Source organism: Lactuca saligna, chromosome 5, assembly GCF_052625555.1.
Source record: "Lactuca saligna cultivar CGN05327 chromosome 5, ASM5262555v1, whole genome shotgun sequence".
Classification (NCBI taxonomy): Eukaryota; Viridiplantae; Streptophyta; class Magnoliopsida; order Asterales; family Asteraceae; genus Lactuca; species Lactuca saligna.
Window position 1 is genome coordinate 158,850,242 of NC_136421.1, and position 6,000 is coordinate 158,856,241.

Consider the following 6,000-nt stretch of genomic DNA (forward strand, 5'->3'; position numbering starts at 1 on the left):
CTTCCCTATTTTCTATTCAACTTCTGTTTTGGAGTTTTGTTTACTGGTTTTAAGTGTTTAATTTAATGTTTTTTGAATCCTTTTCGGAAAATTTACTTATGCCGAATCTGTTGCCGAAATTGTTGCCAGAAAACTGGATTTCTTATCGGAAAATCGCTAAATTACACTAGCACAAGTTCCTTTTCTTGACTTTTGAAATTATATATCTGATTTGTATGTTTTTGTATGTTATTTGCATGGTTATTATTTGGAATTTGGAATGAATTGTCTCCGGAATTGTGTTTGTGTGTTATTTGTATGTTTTTGTGTGTTATTTATATGGTTATTATTTGGAATTAGGTTCCTATAACAAAAAATAAGTATGATGTTATAATGAATATGTGTAGGAAAATGTTTATATGTATTTGTATGTATAATGTGTGTATTTATGTATGTAATGTGTGAAAAACAAAGCGTGTATATTACAAAGAGTAATTTTCAAATCAAATTTAATATTTATGTGGTATTTTAATTTTAAAATTATTCATAATCATAAATTTTTTTTGTAAAACTATTAAATTAAATTTTCTATTATTAATTTAGATATTAAATATAGTTATTCATAATCATAAATTGTTATGTAACTAACTTTTATTCATATTGTATTTCTATATTGTACATCTTTTAATTTTACAGGCTAAAAATGCGGTTTACGTGGACGATATTCTTTGTTATGATGACCGATATTATGGGCCTTGGTCACGGAGGTGATGGAGCTAGGTATCCACCATCTCCAGGAGGCTTTGGTTACGGGTAAGATGAACAAGATGATAAGTTTTATTATGATATATTTATTAGCTATTTTAATTAATTTATTATACGTTATCGTGACTAATATTCTTAATTGTATTATTTTAGTCGAGCTTCCAAAGAAAAGAAGGGGTTTGTCAAAGAATATAGAGCTAGGAAAGTGGATAAGGGCAAACAAGGGAAAGATTGTGGATTTGAATTTTGACTGGGAGATCACATATTCCCTTGTCGGGAAGCCTGCCAATTGGTTCACACATGAAATTGGGAGGTATTTGTGGAATAACGTCCCTTTAAACGTATCTAGTTGGGACAATGTTTCTCCCGCGTTAAGGAATGCGACGGTTGTGCATCTAAATGTAACTTGCATAATATTTTAAGTTTCATTGTGATTGTTATTTAATTAACTAAATTTTTGTATTTGTAGAATAAGTTTGATTTGGATAAGGTTAACATGGATCCGGAGTGTGCACAATTGTTGCGGAGCATTGATTCGAGTCTTGCAAAAGTTTACAGAGGCCGAAAAAGAAAAGCCCATTCTTATTTTAAGGATATCCGGGGGCCTGCAGATATCCCAATGGCACTAAACAACCTCCCCCCCCCCCCCCCCCCCCCCCCCCTCCAATGGTATGTCACCAGAAAATTGGACGAAGGCAGTCGAACATTTTCAATCGCTCGAATTTTTAAGTCGTTCGGCGTCAAACAAAGAAGTCTGTGCGAAACAACTGGTTGTAAACAGAGGGGGGTCGAGCTCGTACAGTAATGTATGTTTCAGTGAAGTAAGTTATGATATATTTAAATGTTTATTTAAAGTATAATAAATCTATTTTTTGTTAAATAGGATATGACTCGAATCGAAGCATTCCGTAAGGCTAATTCTAATCGCCAAGGGGTGTTTTATAGTCCTGCAGTCGAGCAACAATACGTAAGTGGTTAATTTGTATTTTCATATAAGTGTTTATATCGTCATGGGTATCTAGTAATCTATTTTTATGATGTTTATCATTTTATTGAAAATACAGAATGCTTTACTTCAGGAGATCAATCAACAAACCCAAAATTCTTCTTCAGCAAGCGGTCTAATGCCAAGTGATACAAGAAAATGTTTTGAAAAAATATTGGGTGTTCGACGCAGACATATTAGAGGCATTGGGCGTAAGCCCCTTACCGTTGTGTCTATATACGATCAAGAACAACTGATGACACAAGAACCACCACAATCACAGAAAATTGTTTGTTTAAGTTGAAAACTATAATGCTATAATGTTATAATGATATGCTGGTAGTTTTTGAAAAGTATAATACTATTATGATATATTGGTAATATATTTTGATTTCTTTATATATGGAAATGTTGCAAACGATACTGAAGGACCCGACATGTTCTACGGTATTAGAAGAGTGGCTTCGTTCATTGCCACCACCAAATAATGAAGGAAATGATGAGAGTGATGGCGATGAGTAGGAATTTTAGGATTTTATGAAATGTTTGTTTAGAAGAATACTTTAATTAGGTTGTATAAAATAATATTTTTGATTGTGGATTAATATTTTATAATTGTTATATTGTTTTTGGTTGTGTATGAGTTAAATATAACTGATTTTATAAAATTGTAGATTTATATTCGATAAAATTGTAAAAAAAAAAAAAAAAAGGGTCTTTTGCAGCGACGCTTTTAACAGCGACATATAATTATTAGCAGCAACAGGTTTTTAGCAGCGATATGTAAGTATTAGCGGCGACAAGAAGGACATTAGCAACAAAACATTAGTGGCGACGTGTCGCCGCTAATATTTTTAGCGGCGACGGCTGTCGTCGCTAATACCCGTATTTCTTGTAGTGCGTGCGAGGGTGTCGCACAACCGGGAAGACAAAACGCCACTGTATGGCTTCCACACGAAGAGCTAGTTTTGGTCAAAGCTTAGGCTGACATTTCTGAAGATTCGATTCACGGAAACGCACAACTGGGAGAATATTTTTGGTTTCACATTTTAGATTGGTTTCGAGAGGAGCTAGAAAAAGACGGAGAGAAAGGGAAAAGGGACTTCTTCGGGTGCATCTGATTTCAGCAGGGACATTGACGAAATGCGGAAAATAACATCGTTGTTTGATCGATATAATCTTAATTTCTCCGAACGTTTGACGTTCGACATAGAAAAAGAAAAAACAAGGAAAAAAGAGCGAGCGGAGAGACAAATTAATCTTGCATAGGAGTACCTTTTTTTTTAACAGCAAAAGTGTAATAAAAAGTCTGCAAAACGCCTAACAAGACATGGAAACAGAAGCAAAGATACAAAAGTTTTGACCCTTGTTTATCAAATATCAATGTGTTAGGTACTAATTATTGTTTGATGTCTGCTTGAGTGCTTGTAATTACTGCACGAGGAAATATAAGACGATCACACCTAGACTCCTTACACATGCATCATGTGAGTTTTTAATCAAACGCTTTATTTTGAAAATATTTTGTATCAATCGGATTAATTATTTTTTCAACAACCATCTCTAGCTTTTAGGAATTGGAAAACGTGCCTCACCTCGTTCTAACTCCACCATTCAATTATAAACCCCAAGCTATTCAATTATACAACCCCAAGCTCGTGTCTATATATAGTCAACCACTTAACGGACTAGACGTACAACTTCAGTTCCACACTAACCAAAATGCATTCAGATGCGAATAACAACACCAAATAGTTAAATCCGTAGGAGGGAAATAGGGGTAAACGAATAGATTGAGCCGTAATTATTGTTTGATGTTGCTTTTAATTATTGATAAAGGAAATATCAGATAAGATGACAATTCTTACGCATGCATCATGCCATGAGTTTTTTAATCATATTTTTTATTTTGAAAATATTTTGTATTAACGGATATTTTTTTTTATAATAACCATGTCTAGCTTTTAGCAATTGTAAAACGTGAATCTCGTGAAATCTTTTGGACATGCCACCTCACCTCGTGAAATCTAGCTTTATTCAACTATGCAACGCAAGATGGTGTCTATATATAGTCAAGCACGTAACCGGCTAGATGCACAACTTCAGTTCCACACAAGGAACATCGCCCAGCTTCTCTGAAAATACACTCAGACCAAAATGGTACAGACTTTCACCATATTCTCTAGAGTTAATTTGTTATCTGTATTTGGGAATGTCAGGTTTACAACGTTTATTCATTGCTAGCATTCTATCAACTCTTTGAATAGTATTTTATTTTGGATCCATATGCAGGCAGGCAGTGGAGTGTGGGGTACACCATGGGGAGGTGAGGGTGGAACCGGTGTAAAGACGTGGGAATTCATAATACCTGATGGTGCAAGACTTACCAAGATAGACTTAAGCAGTGGAGATGCTCTAGATTTCATCCGCTTCACTTACAAGGATCAGTATGGCACTCATATTTCTGAAAAATTCGGTGGCGATGGTGGCTCGTCTCATTCGGTAAGCTAGCTTTGAATTCATCTGTAGGTTGTTATTTTATAATATAGCAGTCCAGTCATGATATTTATGTTTGGGTTCCAGATCACATTCGCTGACAATGAGTTCCTCATCGGGATTAGTGGACGTGTCGGATCATTTGATGGCTCCACTGTGATTACGTCAATTAGTTTCGAGACCAACATCAGCACTTATGGGCAATACGGCACAAACCCAGGGACCGATTTTTCGTTCGGGGTCACACGCGGTAAGATTTCGGGATTCTATGGAAAGTACGGGAGTTACGTAGACTCTTTGGGTGTCATTCTTCACCCGTACGTAGCATGATATATTGCTGCATGGATGCATGTTGTGTTTGATGGAAACAAATGTTAAATGGTCGGTCGTAAGTCATTTTGTATTCTAAACGTGGTACTCGTATGTATTTTATATGTTTTAAATTCGTATATCTAGTATCTTCAATGAGGGACTAGTAAAATAAGGTGGCATACCAAGTTCAAGTACAATAAGCACCCTTGTTGTGCATGTATGTTTTTCATGTACTCTTGAAGCTTCTAAATGGATATTTCACATGCTTTCTTCTTTGCTAATACTTCCACCGTAAATTTATTTGGTTTTAATATCTTGTGTTGGTTTTTTTAGTTTACACAATAATCTTTTCTTAGGGACAGATCCTTAATTTTCTCTTAGAGTATTTGATGAGGACTCGCATTTATCCTTTCAAATACATGTAACCAAATCAAGAAAAAACTCATCATACAGGTCAGCTATGTGGTTCAATAGAACATTTAAGATGGATTTTAAGTTATTACAAAACTGATCCACTTACGACACCAAATCTGTTGAAATGAAATACTAGTATGTGGAATATCAGAATATGAACTTGGTGAGGGAATAAAATATAAGAGCAGGAATTAATAAAATATAAAACTTTATTCTCCTTAAATTATATTAAAATTAAATTATTTGTTTGGTTGCTAAGGTTTGTTAAAAGTTACGTCCTTATTCCACAAAATTCATTTTGGTATAGTTGATCGTTCGTATTGGTTGTTCGGTTGGAGTATTGGTAGCTCAACTTAACTCCCTTAAAGGTGGAACCGTTAAGACTCTGATGAGGGCATTTTCGTGGCCACACACACACAGAGGGAACAAAAAAAAACCTAAAAATCATTTATTTATGTTTTTTTTCGGTTCTTTCAAAAATAATTTAAGCGAATTTATATAAAAAAAGTGCAGTTTTAAATAATATAAAGTAAAAAAAAAAAAAAAAAAACAGATTTATGATCTCTGAATATTTTTTTTTATAAATTTTTATGATTTTTAGGGTTTTTTGTTTTTTCATAGAATATATATATATATATATATATATATATATATATATATATATATATATATATATATATATATATATATATATATATATACCCACTTATTTTAATTTAAATATAAATCTAATAGATATAAAATATTAATTAAACTAAAACGGAAAAAAAATAATTGTGGTTATTATTAAAGCACCAGCACTACCATCCAACACCACCCGCCAAACAGCTCTACCACCTACTATCGTACACCACTACGACCAGCCACATAATACCACGACTCACCACCTACACCCTGATCCACAACCACCCACCACCCTTACCTACTACAAATCACCACCACCCACAACCCACACCTATAGCCACGTACCATCCATACCTACCACCACCACCACCCAATATCTCCCCCACCATTGCCATAAACCACTCCCACCACCCACCTCCACCTAC

General features: G+C 34.3%; 1 long non-coding RNA gene across 1 annotated transcript; it reads left to right on the forward strand.

Annotated features, from left to right (window-relative positions):
* The first annotated feature begins 3,834 nt into the window (after positions 1-3,834).
* LOC144997989 (uncharacterized) lies at positions 3,835-4,820 on the forward strand. Its single transcript, XR_013660048.1, has 3 exons — positions 3,835-3,889; positions 4,022-4,231; positions 4,313-4,820. It is a non-coding gene; the product is annotated as an uncharacterized LOC144997989 (long non-coding RNA).
* Positions 4,821-6,000: the final 1,180 nt, after the last annotated feature.